The sequence below is a fragment of the Myxine glutinosa genome, chromosome 3, assembly GCF_964187855.1.
Source record: "Myxine glutinosa chromosome 3, kmMyxGlut1.1, whole genome shotgun sequence".
In the NCBI taxonomy this organism is placed as follows: domain Eukaryota; kingdom Metazoa; phylum Chordata; class Myxini; order Myxiniformes; family Myxinidae; genus Myxine; species Myxine glutinosa.
In genome coordinates this window covers 10,354,939-10,370,018 of record NC_136263.1, presented here as the reverse complement: position 1 = coordinate 10,370,018, position 15,080 = coordinate 10,354,939, and the positions used below count along the sequence as shown (strand labels likewise).

Genomic DNA, 15,080 nt, shown 5'->3' with positions numbered 1-15,080 from the left:
TCCTTTTTTTTTTTTTTTTTGTATACTGAATCGAGGCTCGTGAAAGAGCTAACATTTATTTCACAAACAAATCAACCAGACAAACAAAATATATAAAAAGAGGGAGCGGAAGACAAGATGGGGAGAGAAGGGGAAGCACACAAACACAACATTTGAGAGCAGGGAGATGTGTGGGTGGGAGAGGGCTTGGGGGGAGGAGGCGTGGGAAGGGGGGGGGGGGGGTGGGAGAAGTATAAAACACAAGGACACCAGGGACTTCCCGGACAGAAGTTGGTATTTCAAAAAAGTGGATTTGGGGTGAAATTAGCGGGGGTAGAAAAGATCAAGGTTTTGGATGGGGGAAGACAAGAGATGGTGGTGAACATCTAACATTCTGCGTCAGTCTCAATGAGGAATGTTACAGCAGTTACTTGAGTACCTTGACGTTGTATATATAAATAAAAAGAGGGAGGGAGTGTGAATGAGAGAGGGAGAGAGGGAGAGAGAGAGAGTTGAGAAAGTGTGAGAGAGAGTGTGAGTGAGTGAGAGAGTGAGTGAGAGTGAGAGAGAGTGAGAGAGAGTGAGAGTAAGAGAGAGTGTGAGTGAGAGCATGTTAGTGAGAGAGGGAGTGTGAGAGTGTGAGTGAGAGTGTGAGTGAGAGAATGAGTGGGGGTGTGTGTGTGTGTGTGTGATAGAGTCTGAGAGAGTGTGTGAGTCAGAGAGTAAGTGACAGAGACAGAGAGAGAGAGAGAGTGGGAGGGAGAGAGAGTGTGAGAAAGAGCGTGAGAGAGAGTGCAAGTGAGAGAGGAAGTGACAGAGAGAGAGAGAGTGTGTGTGTGTGTGTGTGTGTGTGTGTGTGTGTGTGTGTGTGTGACAGAGAGAGAGAGAGGGAGAGAGTGTGTGAGAGAGAGTGCGAGTGAGAGTGGGAGGGAGAGAGAGTGTGTGAGTGAGTTTGAGTGCGAGTGAGAGTGGGAGGGAGAGAGAGTGTGTGAGAGTGAGAGAGAGTGAGAGTGAGAGTGAGAGTGAGAGTGAGAGAGAGAGAGAGAGAGAGAGAGAGAGAGAGAGAGAGAGTTTTCTAAAGCACAAACTCTAAAGGAAGGGTGCAAGTTTAACATTTAAGCATTGATCATCATTTGGACATCTTTCTGCATTCTGGTTTCATTAGCACAACAAAACAAGCTTAAACTGCAGATATTAAGATGAATCTATTCACAGTTTAAAACCATAACAATATGCAGAGTACCAGGACACAATTAAAATGAGGCAGATTGTTCCATTTTCAGAAACTCAACATGTTATCAATAAAACCAATATTTACATGAAGTTGGATTGAGTAATCAATTGAATGATTAAACAGATGGGAGAATCTCACACCTGGATGCTTCCTGCATTCATTCAGCCCCTTTTTGACCTAATGCGCTCACACACGCTCAAACATCCTCACACATTTTCACCCTCTCTCACCCATGCTCACACATTTTCACCATCACTCAACCATGCTTGCATATTTTCACCCATGCTCACCCACACTCACAATGCTCACACATTTTCACCCTCGCTCAACCATGATCGCACATTTTCACCCTCGCTCAACCATGCTCACACAGTTCACCCTCGCTCACCCATGCTCACATTTTCACCCATGCTCACATTTTCACCCTCGCTCAACCATGATCGCACATTTTCACCCTCGCTCAACCATGCACACACAGTTCACCCTCGCTCACCCATGCTCACATTTTCACCCATGCTCACATTTTCACACTCGCTCAACCATGCTCACACAGTTCACCCTCGCTCACCCATTTTCACCCATGCTCACATTTTCACCCATGCTCACATTTTCACCCATGCTCACCCAATGCTCACACATTTTCACCCACGCTCACCCAATGCTCACATATTTTCACCCACGCTCACCCAATGGTCACACATGATCTCTTCTACATTCGCTCATTTTTTTTTCCCCCATCCTGTTCATCTACGGGCCATTCTTACTCATTTTTGTTTCATTCCACTCTTCATTTGTTGGGTATGGCTTCCACCATCGCCACCTCCCTCAGCTTCCATATCATTTGGTAGTTTCTTAAGCTGCTGTCCTTCGTAAAGCTGCTGTCCTCCACCATGAGTGAGACCTTACATAGAAAAACCTTTTGCAAGAAGCGATTGTGTTATGTTCTTTCCAAATGTTGCTGTTGTTGAATTACCAGACGTTTTGGATTGTGGTGAACATGCATGATAATATAAGAGGACGTGGGATGGAGAGATGCCATCTTGGAAATTGGAGCGTTACGTGTTGTGTAATAAACGGACTTGTGTCTTGTAATGGATCCTACTGTTTTATGTCAATTTGTGCAACACAAAATATTTGTCATGTTTCGGAGAATTTCACATCCCATAATGATAGATAATTATTTTATGGTGAAAAGGTGTATGTCACATATCCAGAAAGCACTCAAAAGCAGAATCTTTTAAATGTCGACAGGTTTAAATATATCCACTGGGTCTTGGCTTTTGCAGGTGATGAAGATACAAGAGCATTATTTTCAGTCAAGCTCACCTGTGAGGAGGTGGGAGTAAAGTATGCGTACTTCAACCTCAAAAACTAACTTCAAATCGCATTTCTGGGCAGTTAACCGCCATCATCATGACAGTCCAGATGCCTCCATCCATGCCGCAGAAAGTGAGCTGGTTATGCCCACAGACACCGGGTCTTGTAACTGCTTCCTTTAATAAAAGCACGACTGCAAAAACAAAAACAAGAGCAATTAGCAATTGCAGATCCTCGCCAGGACGTGTTTTGTGGTGTATTTTGTGCCGTGTATTTTGAGTGGTGTTTTACAGCTGCTGTGTTTGTGTGGTTTATTGACAATGTAGATTTATGTTCAATCCCATATGGCTACCGAACCACGTGACCGATGACGTCGTCAAATCAATTCACCTGTACAATCTTTGTGTAGATCATGCTCAATAAATTTCAAACTGATCGGATAAAGTGTTCTACTTGTCGAATTATGACGTCGTAACGAAGGAACCAATGACATAATCATTAACATATCTTATTCCCCATGGGGAGTACTTGACAATGAGCCAGGTCTCAATTTTTTTCCATGCAGTGGTTTCAGAGATATAGAGGTGCGAAGTTTTTCCAAGATGGCGCCTGTGCGACGTGACCTATGACGTCATAATTTTCACAAATTATACAGGCGGAAGTGCTCCTTTGGTCAAAATTTCGTATCCATCCAACTAACAGTTGCAGAGAGAGTTTTTGTTTTCATACTGATCAGATTGTACTTGTCAAATTATGACGTCATAACAAAGGCATCATCATCATCAACATATCTTATTCCCCATGGGGAGTACTTGACAATGAGTCTTGTCTCAATTTTTTTCCCATTGAGCGGTTTGGGAGATATGGGGGTGTAACGGTTTTCCAAAATGGCGTCCATACCACGTGACCTACAATGTCACAATTATGCATTACAGGCGGAAGCGCTCCTATGCGCTATGGTGGTCTTTCTGTCTTCCTTTCTAAATTATTCAGGCGGAAGCGCTCCTATGATAAAATTTCGTGTCAATCGAAGCAACGGTTGCCGAGAAAATGAATTTTAAAAATGCAGACACGCACGCCACGCATACGTACACCACACAAATGTACGCACCCGAATTCCTAACCCTGCTTTTCGCTTCGCAACGCAGGTTAATTACTCATCGAGCTACACTTGGCAAAACAGAACAAAGTAGAATGGCACTCAGTAGAGCATACACCTCTGCGAAGCTGAACAGTTTACGTTTTGTATCTCACATTCCCACTGATAAGCTGGGTCTGAACCAAAATCGAATTGACTTGTTCTCGTCACCAAACCAACACAAATCCACCTAGTTTTGTCATAACTCGTTCACAACCTTTTGATATATCATGTGTTACGTATTACCTCCACAAACTCCGGTTAGGGTGCACCTCAGAGTCTCGAGAGGGAATGCGGCAGAAAGATTTGTTATTTTGAGGGTTCTAATAAACCATGGTAAAACCACACCAATGCAATTGTAGAACAAAACAAGTAATTGTACTAAGAACTCTCACATACACAATAATAACACTATGAAAGAAAGTACAATGAAAACATCACTTGCATCAAATGAACAATACCTATGATGGTACCATAATTTCCCAATGCTCTCAAAGCAATTAACTCAGGATACGCCAAACGTGAGTGGAATGTAACATTCCCCAAAGTCCGTGCACAAATCCCAACGCGGTGCAGAATGGCAAAAGAGCAGGCAGGTATTGACGCGGATGTGGATGAGGAGTTATGAGGTGAGAGGTCGATATGGGAATTGAGCCGATATGGAAACCAACGGCAATCAACACAATGAGGTCGATATGGACATCCCAATGACAAAACAAGATGCACCAAGCTGACAGCCTCTTCGAGGACAAAATGGCATATCGGCCTGTAATGGAGGCGCTGGCTCCCTCCAACAATGACTCACACTTGGTGATAAAACCTGAGACGCAGGTTTAATTGCACTCGCAATATATAACGATGTCATGGGCAATCCCTTTCCCAGGAAGCCTCAACTCATTCTCGACCAATATCAAAAAAGTCCACGCACAGCCTCGATGCAACGTTACGGCTGCATCTCTCTCTCCCTGCCGATCTCGACTCTCCTCTTCCGGCCTCTTTCCCGCGTCTTCCTTTCTCCTGCACAAACATTTATTTTTACCTTTTACGAAAGTCATCTCCAAAATCACACAAAAATCTTAACAACAATATTACCTGAAACTAATCCTAACAGTATATAATAACAACAACGGCGGAAGTGACGGATCTGTAACACTCCCCACCTTCAAGGAAGAAAGTTTGAACACTGTGAAATCTTTCTTTCCATACAGAAAGTATCTCTAACACCCAAAAGTAATACCCACACCCAACAACAACAAATCAAAACTATGGCTGATTAAATCCTTTAAGCAACAAAAATTCCAAACAACGCACAGAAATCCTCAAGGTTAATTCAATCTGGATATTATTTTTTTTGTATACAACATCGAGGCTCATGTAAGAGCTAACATTCATCACAAAAAAAAAAACGGACACATAAAACATATAATAAGGGGAGTGGTAGACAAGATGGGGAGAGGGGAAAGCACACAAGCATAACATTTGAGAGCAGGGACATCGGGAGATCTGTGGGAGGGAGAGGGGTTGGGGGGAGGAGGCATGGGAAGGGGTGAGGGGAGAAGTATAAAACACATGGACACTGCAAGAACTTCCAGGAAAGAAGTTGATTTTTCAAAAAATTGGATCTGGGGTGAACTAACGGGGGTAGAAAAGATCAAGGTTTTGGATGGGGGAAGATAAGAGATGGTGGTGAACAGCTGTTTTAAAGACATGGAGGGAAGAGTGGGATTGAAGAAAGTGAGGTAGTTTGTTCCAGAGGTGGGAGTAAAGAGGAATGAAAGAGTGAAGGTGAATAGAGAGTCTTCTTTTTGGCAATTTCACCAGAAGAGAGTTGCTGGCAGATGTTGTGCGACCTGCAGAGATATTATGCAGAGATATTTGGGGGACAGATCACAGATAGAGCTGGGGGAGCTCGGCCGGAAAGGAGTCGGTAGAAGACAGAAAGACCACCAACCTGCCTGCGGTGAGTCAGTGAAAGGCCTTCACAATCAGCTTCATCGTGGGAGATTCCAATGATTCTGAAGGCTTTGGTTTCAACAGCGTGAAGCCGAGCTAGGTGTAAGGCAGGAGCACCGGCCCAGAGGGGAGAGCAGTATTCCATTGAGCTGCGGATGAAAGCCTTCTATGTGGTGATGAGTTCAGGTATGCCAAGGAAGGACTTCGCACGACGGAGGATGCCCAGTCGATGACTGGCTTTGGAGGCCATCTTGGAAATGTGGTTTTCCCAGGAAAGATCATGGCAATATTCTACAATTCTACAAGAAAGGAAAGATTCGACAAAGGGAAGGTTCCTCTGTTCTGTACGAATATCGAACGACTTGGCATTCAACTTCTTGGACAGTACTTTGTGTGCGTAAAAGATCCAGCCCTCATGCTTCCTGTTTTTGGCATGTTTGAAAAGGCATGTCGGGTGACGAAGGTACAAGAAGGTAAGATGGTCGATCCAGAGGATTATTGCTAATTAATTATTGTTCCTAATAGGGAATTTGGGTTGCCAGGTTGCACAGTGCCAGGCAGCCATAAGTAAAGGTAATAGGGTTGTTTTAGGTCGGGGAATAAATTATAGGTAGTGTTACCTCTGTACAGGAATTTTTTGACGCCTCATCGAGAATACTGTGTAAAGTTTTGGTCACCACACCTGAGGAACGACATAGCTGCCACAGAGTGGGTACAGCTTAGGCCCGAGAGCAACTACATTGATCTGGAGCATACCTAGACTAAACTGTGAGGAGTGGCTGGAGGAGACGGGTCCTTTTATATTAGAAAGGAGGTGATTATGAGGGAATTTCATCGAGATGTTTACGATAATTAAATTAATCGACAAAATAAATGCTGATGGGTTTTTCAGCAGAATGGACATTGACGGGCCCAGCGGTCATAGTTTCAGAGCAAATAAGAGGAAAATTAGGACTATAGTAAGGAGGAGAAGTAAATACATGAAATAGTTTCCCTGCAATGGTAGTGACAGAAAAACAGTGGATATAGTTATCAAATTGAGTTAGCTAGGTATCTAATAGTGGGGAGAGTGGCTACTTAGTTATTGATAAGATTGCGAAGGCTTGATGGGCCTAATGGCCTCCTCTATTGATAAATTTCCTTGTATATCACACATTGCTTAGCAACAGCTGCTGTGGTACCGTATGTAAGGAGACACTAGTAATGTTCTTGAGTTTGGTTTTTGTTCTCAATGATAACAGTTATACACACACTCCATGACAAAAATATATGTTATACTGGTGGGGCATGCTTTCCGACTGCAAGCAGATACTGGGGTGCATCCTATGTGCAGACATAACAAAGACAGGCCCCTTACATATTTGATGAAGTGCATTGTGAAAGCGCTTAGTTGTTTTGATGAAGTGGATTGTGCTTGCATTCTGCAAACAGGTAAATAAATCAAGTAAATCAAGAATGAGTGATCTGAATGAGCTCTGTGTTGAACAGGTAACAGGTATCGAGTTCTAACCTGTGCAACGTTAATAACATTCTCTGGTTGATTTACTTCAGCACTCTGGACCCTGAAACACTCAAAGTACATTTTCCCCTCTCCCTTTAAACCTCAAACTTTTTCCTTTCAGCCTCGAGCCTATTTGCATCAATTTTTGCCCTCAAGATTTTAAGCCTCAGTGAGCCTATTATCTTTCCTTTCAACCTCGAGATTTTCATTCTCCTTGTAATCTTTCCCTTCCAAACTCCCTCTCCAGAGCCTGATTTTCAGCTACAAACTGCCACAGTTCCTTGCCCTCCAGGCCCAAAATAGCTTTCAATATCCAACAACATTTGCATTCCAAACCTTGCCTACACTTGGATGGCAATCAACCATTGACCCCACAAAAAAACTCAGAGCAGCATCCCCTTGTTGCCTTCACTCTGCAATGCATTTACCGCTCATCATACCTTGCACAGGCAGTTTCACAATCACCACCGCATCACCACTAGATGCCATTACCAGCTCATAGCTGGGCCTCTATGCACTCACAGGTACAGACCAATTACAGCCCAGGTCAAAGTGGCCCCACAAACCTCTCAATAATATGGCTCTACTCAACCTTTCCTCTGCATACAGGGTAGGAGGAAAACCTCAACAGAAAGCTCTCCCAACTTTCCAAATGCTCGCAACAAGCCGCCACGCTACCATTGACAGAATAAATGCTCCGTGCCATCCGCAGGTGATCTCGTAGTGTCCACATCTGCTTCATGACCAGATGAGTCCACCACAGGATTATCAATCCTGTACAAGCATCCAATGTGTCAAAAAATGTGACTGACAGTCTTTTATTGATCATTCCACAGCATCAGGCAAGTGTCATCCAAACATACAGTGGCCTACAAAAGTATTCACCCCCCTCTAAAGTTTTCACATTTTGATGCCACCTGAGCTTATTTCATGATGTTTTCAAATCAAACTTTATATACAGAGCCTTCACAAACTACTGCAAAGTAATGAAGCCAAAATGCAGATAAAATGCGAATATGTTACATTAACAGTGAAAAATCAAATGATTCTCAGTTGCATAAGTATTCAAACCCTTTGCCTAATTACCCCGAACTTGCTTCATGATCAAATTATTTGTTTGAAAAGTTAAATAAGGCGTGTAATAGGTTTCACCTTTCTGTAATCAGTGGCTTAACTTAAAAATTAATCTTCCCCACTTATCTGAAGAGTTTTAAGGTGCAACTCACTAAGTCAACCAACAAGGCAAACATGAAGACCAAGGAGCTTTCCAAATAAGTCAGACAAAGTGGTGGAGAAGTACCTTTCAGGAGAGGGTTATAAGAAGATTTCAAGGTGACTTGTTATCCCTTTGAGTACGATGAAATCTATCATTAAGAAGTGGAATACGTATCATACCATCCAGATTCTACCCAGAACAGGTTCCCATCCAAACTCAACAGCCATCAAGTACTAACCTAAAGGCCTGGATACTTTTTCAACCAGTAAATTTTGATTTGTACATGTTTTTACAGGTATTCCTGACATGCAAGCTCCTTCAAACAGTTTCATTTGATCCCGTCAGTTATGAATAGAAAAGGTTCCTTTGGAAAATTTGTTTCTCCATAATTTGTAATTTATCTCAATGTGGCATTATTGGTAGGGGGTGAATACTTTTGCAGGCATCTGTAGTAGACCACAAGAAGATCGCCGAAGCTGAAAAGTCATCAAAAAACCGATGTAAGCGGCCAGTTATTTTCATTTTTGTTAACATACTTTTCTAGACTAAATAGACCCTGCTGATGATGAAAATCATTGTTGCCAAGCTGGATTTTTTACCTGGAAGGCCACAATTCAAGATGGTCACCAAAAAAGATGAAACTATATTCTCGCTCCATCAATTATTTTTCCTGTTTAATATAATTTCTCTCTTTTTTATCACTTCTGTCATCACAATTCCATTGACAAATCTGAACAGCAATATTATTATAATAACGAATATTAAGTGCAAGTCCTAAATTGTAAAAATGACGAAGCCGAACACTGTTTTCAGGTTGGTAATTAACGACCAAGTGCGCTTCCAACGATGACGCTTTATAACAAGTCAGCAAATGTGAACTTCAATCTCTGTATAATCATACTAAAATACGCCATTTGTGTCTGTCTGATGAATTTTTGACGCCAATACATTCTGTCATTACTTATCCAATCTCAACAAAACTTGACAGGATGCCTAAGGGTTATACAATGAAGGTTGTAGAGCATTCATTTGCCCCTCTCCCCAAGGGGGTTTTCTACCCCCCGAGCGAGTTTGCTCACCATTGCCGTCAATGGGGTTGCACGTTGAGGTGTATATAAATGTTAAATTAGCTTTATTGTGGCGTATTTCCAAAGACGTTTTTAATAACAAAATTAATGATAATCACATATTGTTAATGTTATTACAAAACAATATTAATACTAATAATGTCCCACTTCCCCAAGGCGTTTTTCCTGCAGTGATAATGTGTATGAATAGCTTAGAGTTATAATGGCATTTCTGTGGGAGCAACCATAGATATATTACTAGATGCCGCATGGCCTATCAGCGCTTGTTGTCGCGATACGTCGGAAGCGCCGCCATCTTGCGGAGGTACAACCAGCATGTGTGATCATTGGATCCAAGGCTAAAAAATTGACTCCTAGACCGTAGCTCGGTTAATAATGAACGGATCTGTACAATTAATACCTCATTTTAATGCTGAGGAAAATTTCTATTTAATAAGAGCAAAGTTTTTCATAGGAGGAAAGTTTGGGGTACTGTAAAAAGCAGACCGGCCAGAATAAGCAGACGATGCAGAATCGCAGACCACCTTCACAGCAGGAGCAGACCAGACACTGAATAAACATTCTCTGTGACTCACAGGAAATTAATTGAGATTAGATGTACATATAACATGATGTTAAATATGGACTAACCAAATAATACTTAAAAAAAAGGCTATCAATTAAGCTCAATCAATTAATCCCTACCTCAAACAATTGTTGTGTTTAAATGCATGTACATGTATAACATTTATATCTATTTATAAGATATTGTACTGTAACCTCTTCAGCTTTTGTTTGAAATAAAAATCTATCTATCCATCAATTAAAGAACTATTATATTAATTTATTTGTTATAAATGAAAAGTCCATAACTCATTATTATAATGACATAAAAAGTTATTTAGCATGTTTAGAGGTCAGGTTTGGTTCAAAGTGGATGGCCACAAATATGCACTAGTTTTAAGATATTTCTTCACCAGCCTAACCTGAAAAAATATTTTTCATACTTTTCAATTACTTTACATTTATAAAATGAAGAAATGAAAGATTTGCAGGAGTTATCTTGGTAATAATGGCCATATAATACCAAGGGCAATTCACAAATCTGGCATCATGTATTCATCATGTATTCATCATGTATTCATATATCATCATATATCATCATATATCATATATCATTCATATATCATCATATTCATATATCATCATCATATATCATCATGTATTCATCATGTATTTTAGCTCTTTCACGAGCCTCGATTCAGTATACAAAAAAAAAACAACAAAAAAAAAAACACCGAGTTTAATTGCGAATTAATTGATTAATAGTTGAAGATATATTTTTTATTAGCCACATGGATTTTATAAGGGTAAAACAGGAATGAGGATTGTTGATGGTCATTTAATATATCTTGGTATAGTTTTACCATTAACTGGTAGGTATAAGAAATCTGCGTTTGGGTTTTAGGATTTCATGGGCAGTTTATGACTTACATTTGGTCATTTTATGCGTGCCCAAAATTTATACAAGTTTTAATGAAGTATTTAACGAACCCTATAATTATAAGATTTCACCAAGGATAAAATGGTGAACATGACAGATCTATATACGATTGAGATATATTATCACTGCTAATTATGCCAAAATCAGGCTTGAGAACCTATTTTATCCTATGCCACAGATAGAATTCAAAATTACAACTTTAATCAGTGCTATATACTGTAATTATATATATATATATATATCTATATATATCTATATATATATATATATATATATATATATATATATATATATATATATATATATATATATATATATTGTTGTGGATATGAGAATGTTGTTTTTTTTTTTTTGTTGTGGAATGAATTGTGGTAAAATGTCACCCTCCTTCCTGAAATTGTTGTTGTATAAAGATCAAAGGGCGTTCCCGTAGTTAGTCCATAAAACATACATGCAGGACACCATATATCTTTGTTGACAGTTATATCCTTATTATGTGTATTAGGCTAAGGATTTGTCTTCCATTAACGTAATACTCCATTGCACTGAATTACATAAGATAGATCCCCTTTCAATTCCCTCAAAGCCTCCATTACCAACTGCATTCCCCTTTTTGCATCCTTTGCCGATTGAATTGGGCGGTTTGCTGCAATTGCCGCCATTGAACATGTGCTCGGGTCGGGGAAGAAAGGCGTGTCTCCACCTCGTCATAGAGGGGAGGAGTGAACCAGCCCTGGCCGACCAACCCAGAACGAGGGGTTTGGCTGGGGAGGGCGGAGAGAGAACGCTTGGGGGAGGTTCGAAGAGGATGAAGGGTGGGGCTGATATAACCCGCAGAAGACGCCCCCACCTCAGACGAGTCCTGGAAAAAGCACGCGACGTCCACACAGCGGCACGAGCAGACGTTTTTGAGGTAGCAGATGAGTTCGGAGAAGTGCGGGGAAGCCTTGACAGAAGTGCGAAACAAGAAGCGCGGGGAAGCCTTTGACAGAAGTGCGAAACAAGAAGCGCGGGGAAGCCTTTGACAGAAGTGCGAAGTAAGAAGTGCAACGAAAGAGTTGCGCCCCACCAGTAGTTTTGGCTCCACCAGCAGTTGACTCCACCAGGCCGCTTCGACCCATTACCCCGCGGGAACCAGATTGCGGTGGCATCGGTGGCCGTCGAGGTCCAGCCCGACGTCCCGTGCGGAATCAAGCCCGAACCATCTGCCCCAGCTGAACCTTCCCATTCCTCCTTCCAGCATTCATTCCTGCCATTCTATCCTTCTTGTGTACGTGAGTTTGTTTTGTTTGTTCTGTCCCTGCGTTAATTAAGACTGCTATAGGTAAGCTAGGAATTTGCACTGTGTCCTTCTGGTCCGTCCCTCTTTCTATTTTCTTTTCTTATCTTTCCTCCTCCTTGGTTTCTTTGATTGTGTAAATAGTAATAAATTATATTCGTATTTCCACCCTTTTGCTTTGGTGTTCTTCTTCTTCACATCCTTCGCTTTAGTCTTTTCCCCATTGAATATCGGTGGCGCGATTTTGGCCAACGTTCAGGAATCGGGTTATTCGGGGTAACTGTTCGGGCGCGGCGGCCATCCGCTCGGCCAATCAACATCCTAGCCGCGTCCGTAACAATATATATGTATATATATATATATATATATATATATATATATATATATATATATATATATATATATATATATATATATATATATACATATATATACATACATACATATATATATATTGTTACGGTTCGCGGTTAAGGATGTAATGTTTGCCGAGCAGAGGCACCGCGACCTAACAGTTTCCCCGATTCACCCGAACGTTGGCCGTATCGTGCCACAGCTACTCAATGAGGGAAAAGACAAAGACGACACGGATGTGAAGAAGAAGCAGACAAAAAGGTTGGAAATACGAATCTAATTTATTTACTATTTACAGGCTCAAAAAAACCAAGGAGAAGGAAAGATAATAAAATAATATACAGAAGGTATTAGAGACACAGTGAAAATTACTAGCTTATCCTATGCAGTCTTAATTTATTCCCAGGACAGAACAAATGGAACAAACTCATGTACACAAAAGGATGCAAAGGCAGGAGGTGGATGGCTGGAGGGAGAGGAAAGTCCAATGGGGTCCTGCAGCACGATCAGCGCGTTTAGCAGCCGCCGTTCCTTCGCGGCCCTGCTCAAAACCGCCGTCCAGGCCCCAAGCGGCTGTTGAGTGTTGTTGCTGCTGTGGACGCTGCTGCTGGCGAGCAAGGCGACGAATAGCAGGCTTTGTGCTTCCCTGGATGATCTCCTTTGAACAAGAATCGCTGCTGGATGATCTCTTCTCTTGGACAAGAATCGCTGCTGGATGATCTCCCTTCTCTCTCTCTCGTAGGACCTTGCGCGCGCGCTTTTATAACGCCCCCGGCGATTAAGCCGCCGGCCTTCAGGACACGCCCATCGGTGTGCTCACCTCGGCCCTGGTTGGTCGCGCGACCCTCTGGCTCCGCCCTTGATGACGACGGGCGGGCACGCCTTTCTTCCCCAACCCGAGCACATGTTTAATGGCGGCAATTGTAGTTGGCAATGCGAATGGCAATTGACGAAAGGGGAAGTGGAGGTTTTGGGAATGGGAATGAAGGGAATCTATCTATTTCACTTGGTGCAATGGAGTGTAATTTTAATGGAAGACAAGGCCTTACCCTAAAACACATAATAAGGATATAAACTACTGAACAAGGGTATTATAGTGTCCTTCAATGGATGCTTTATGGAATTAACTACCGGGACGCCCTTTGACCTTTACACAACACTGGAGGCAGGAGGGCTCAGAATCAAACAATGTTACACAGCAATTTACCACAATACAACACAATAAAAAAATACAATCCTCATATCCGCAACACTGCACCATCCTCCTCTTAGGCACGACCCAGGCCTACAACTTTAATTTAGTGTGACACGTAGGTGTAGTTCCCTCTACTTTTAACCTGACCCTGAGTGCGACAGTTTTAAAACATAGATAAATATGTCCCGCTGCTCCATTGCACCCTACCTAACAGACTCACGCCCACAGTTAACCGAATTGCGGAATGGTCTTCAAACTACACACTGACGGTGGGGAGCATTATTTACAGTGATGCTGCTTTATTTACAAAACGCAACCCAGGACCTGTGATTGTTCTTTCTGGGGGGGGGGGGGGGGGGAGGGGGGGTCTGGGGGGGAAGTGCGTACGGAGAGTCTGCTCTGCATCAATGCACCATGAAAGCACCCAAAAACGCACCAATACACCCTCAGGCACCAATCGGTGCACAGTCATCATTGTTCAATGAATAAAAAATAAAAACAACAACCCCTAACCCTGCAGGTGGTCTCTTGCTCTTCGGCTCCCTCTGCTGGCTATTATTATTTTCTTCCAGTTGTTGTCTTTTTCCTTTGCTGGCGGCCTATTTGTGGAAATAAAATGCACCTAACGTGTCCGTTTTTTATTTCTTTATTTATGGCCCACAGGGCCGACTACGTGTGGTTCACCTGTGGGGCATCGGTGCGCTGTGATCAAGGTCCGCCAGCAAGATTTCGTGCCTTCATGGCCGGGTCCAGCAGAGGGGCCATGCCCCAACCCATGGGGTCCATAAGTGGTGCTCGGCCACAGACATGTGGTCCATAATGTGGTGCATCGATGCAGACAGCTGGTTCTGGGAGTTCCGGGTGCACAATGGCGGACTCACGCACGCTCCCCTCGGCGCCCAGTGGCGCTCAGGTCCTCATGTGGGAGACAAAGGGAGGAAGACAGATGAGCGAGGGGTAAGGTCACAAGGGTACACATCAATAAGGCAATGCAAGGTGAAGTGCGTACGGAGAGGGAAGTGAGAAAGCTCGTCCCTACCGTACGTCACCCCCCCTGTCACCTACACTACCCTTGCCCTTACCCCATATGTACAACAATCTACACATTTACAAATTCGTTGCTAATGTCACGTCTTCCCCATATTTCCCCTATACCAAATTCGTCTCCACAATCCCCCTATCCAAAATTTGCCATCACCAATTCATCATCAATCCTCATAAGGAGGCAGAGATGGAACATCAGCACAATGTCACACCCACGTCATGATGCGTCTCACAATCCAAAACATTTGCATCAAAAATAATTAAAACAACCTGGCATGGTGTGGAGGTACGTCATCTCA

General features: G+C 42.5%; 1 long non-coding RNA gene across 3 annotated transcripts in view; it reads right to left on the bottom strand.

Annotated features, from left to right (window-relative positions):
* The window catches only part of LOC137423813 (uncharacterized), a 60,919-nt gene that overhangs the window by 23,044 nt on the left and 22,795 nt on the right, over nt 1–15,080 (bottom strand). For 2 of the 3 annotated variants that reach the window (XR_013622780.1, XR_013622781.1), the window contains exon 2: nt 2,540–4,685. This is a non-coding gene — a long non-coding RNA (uncharacterized LOC137423813). The remainder of the gene's footprint in view (nt 1–2,539; nt 4,686–15,080) is intronic. The other variant, XR_013622782.1, reaches the window with a different exon arrangement.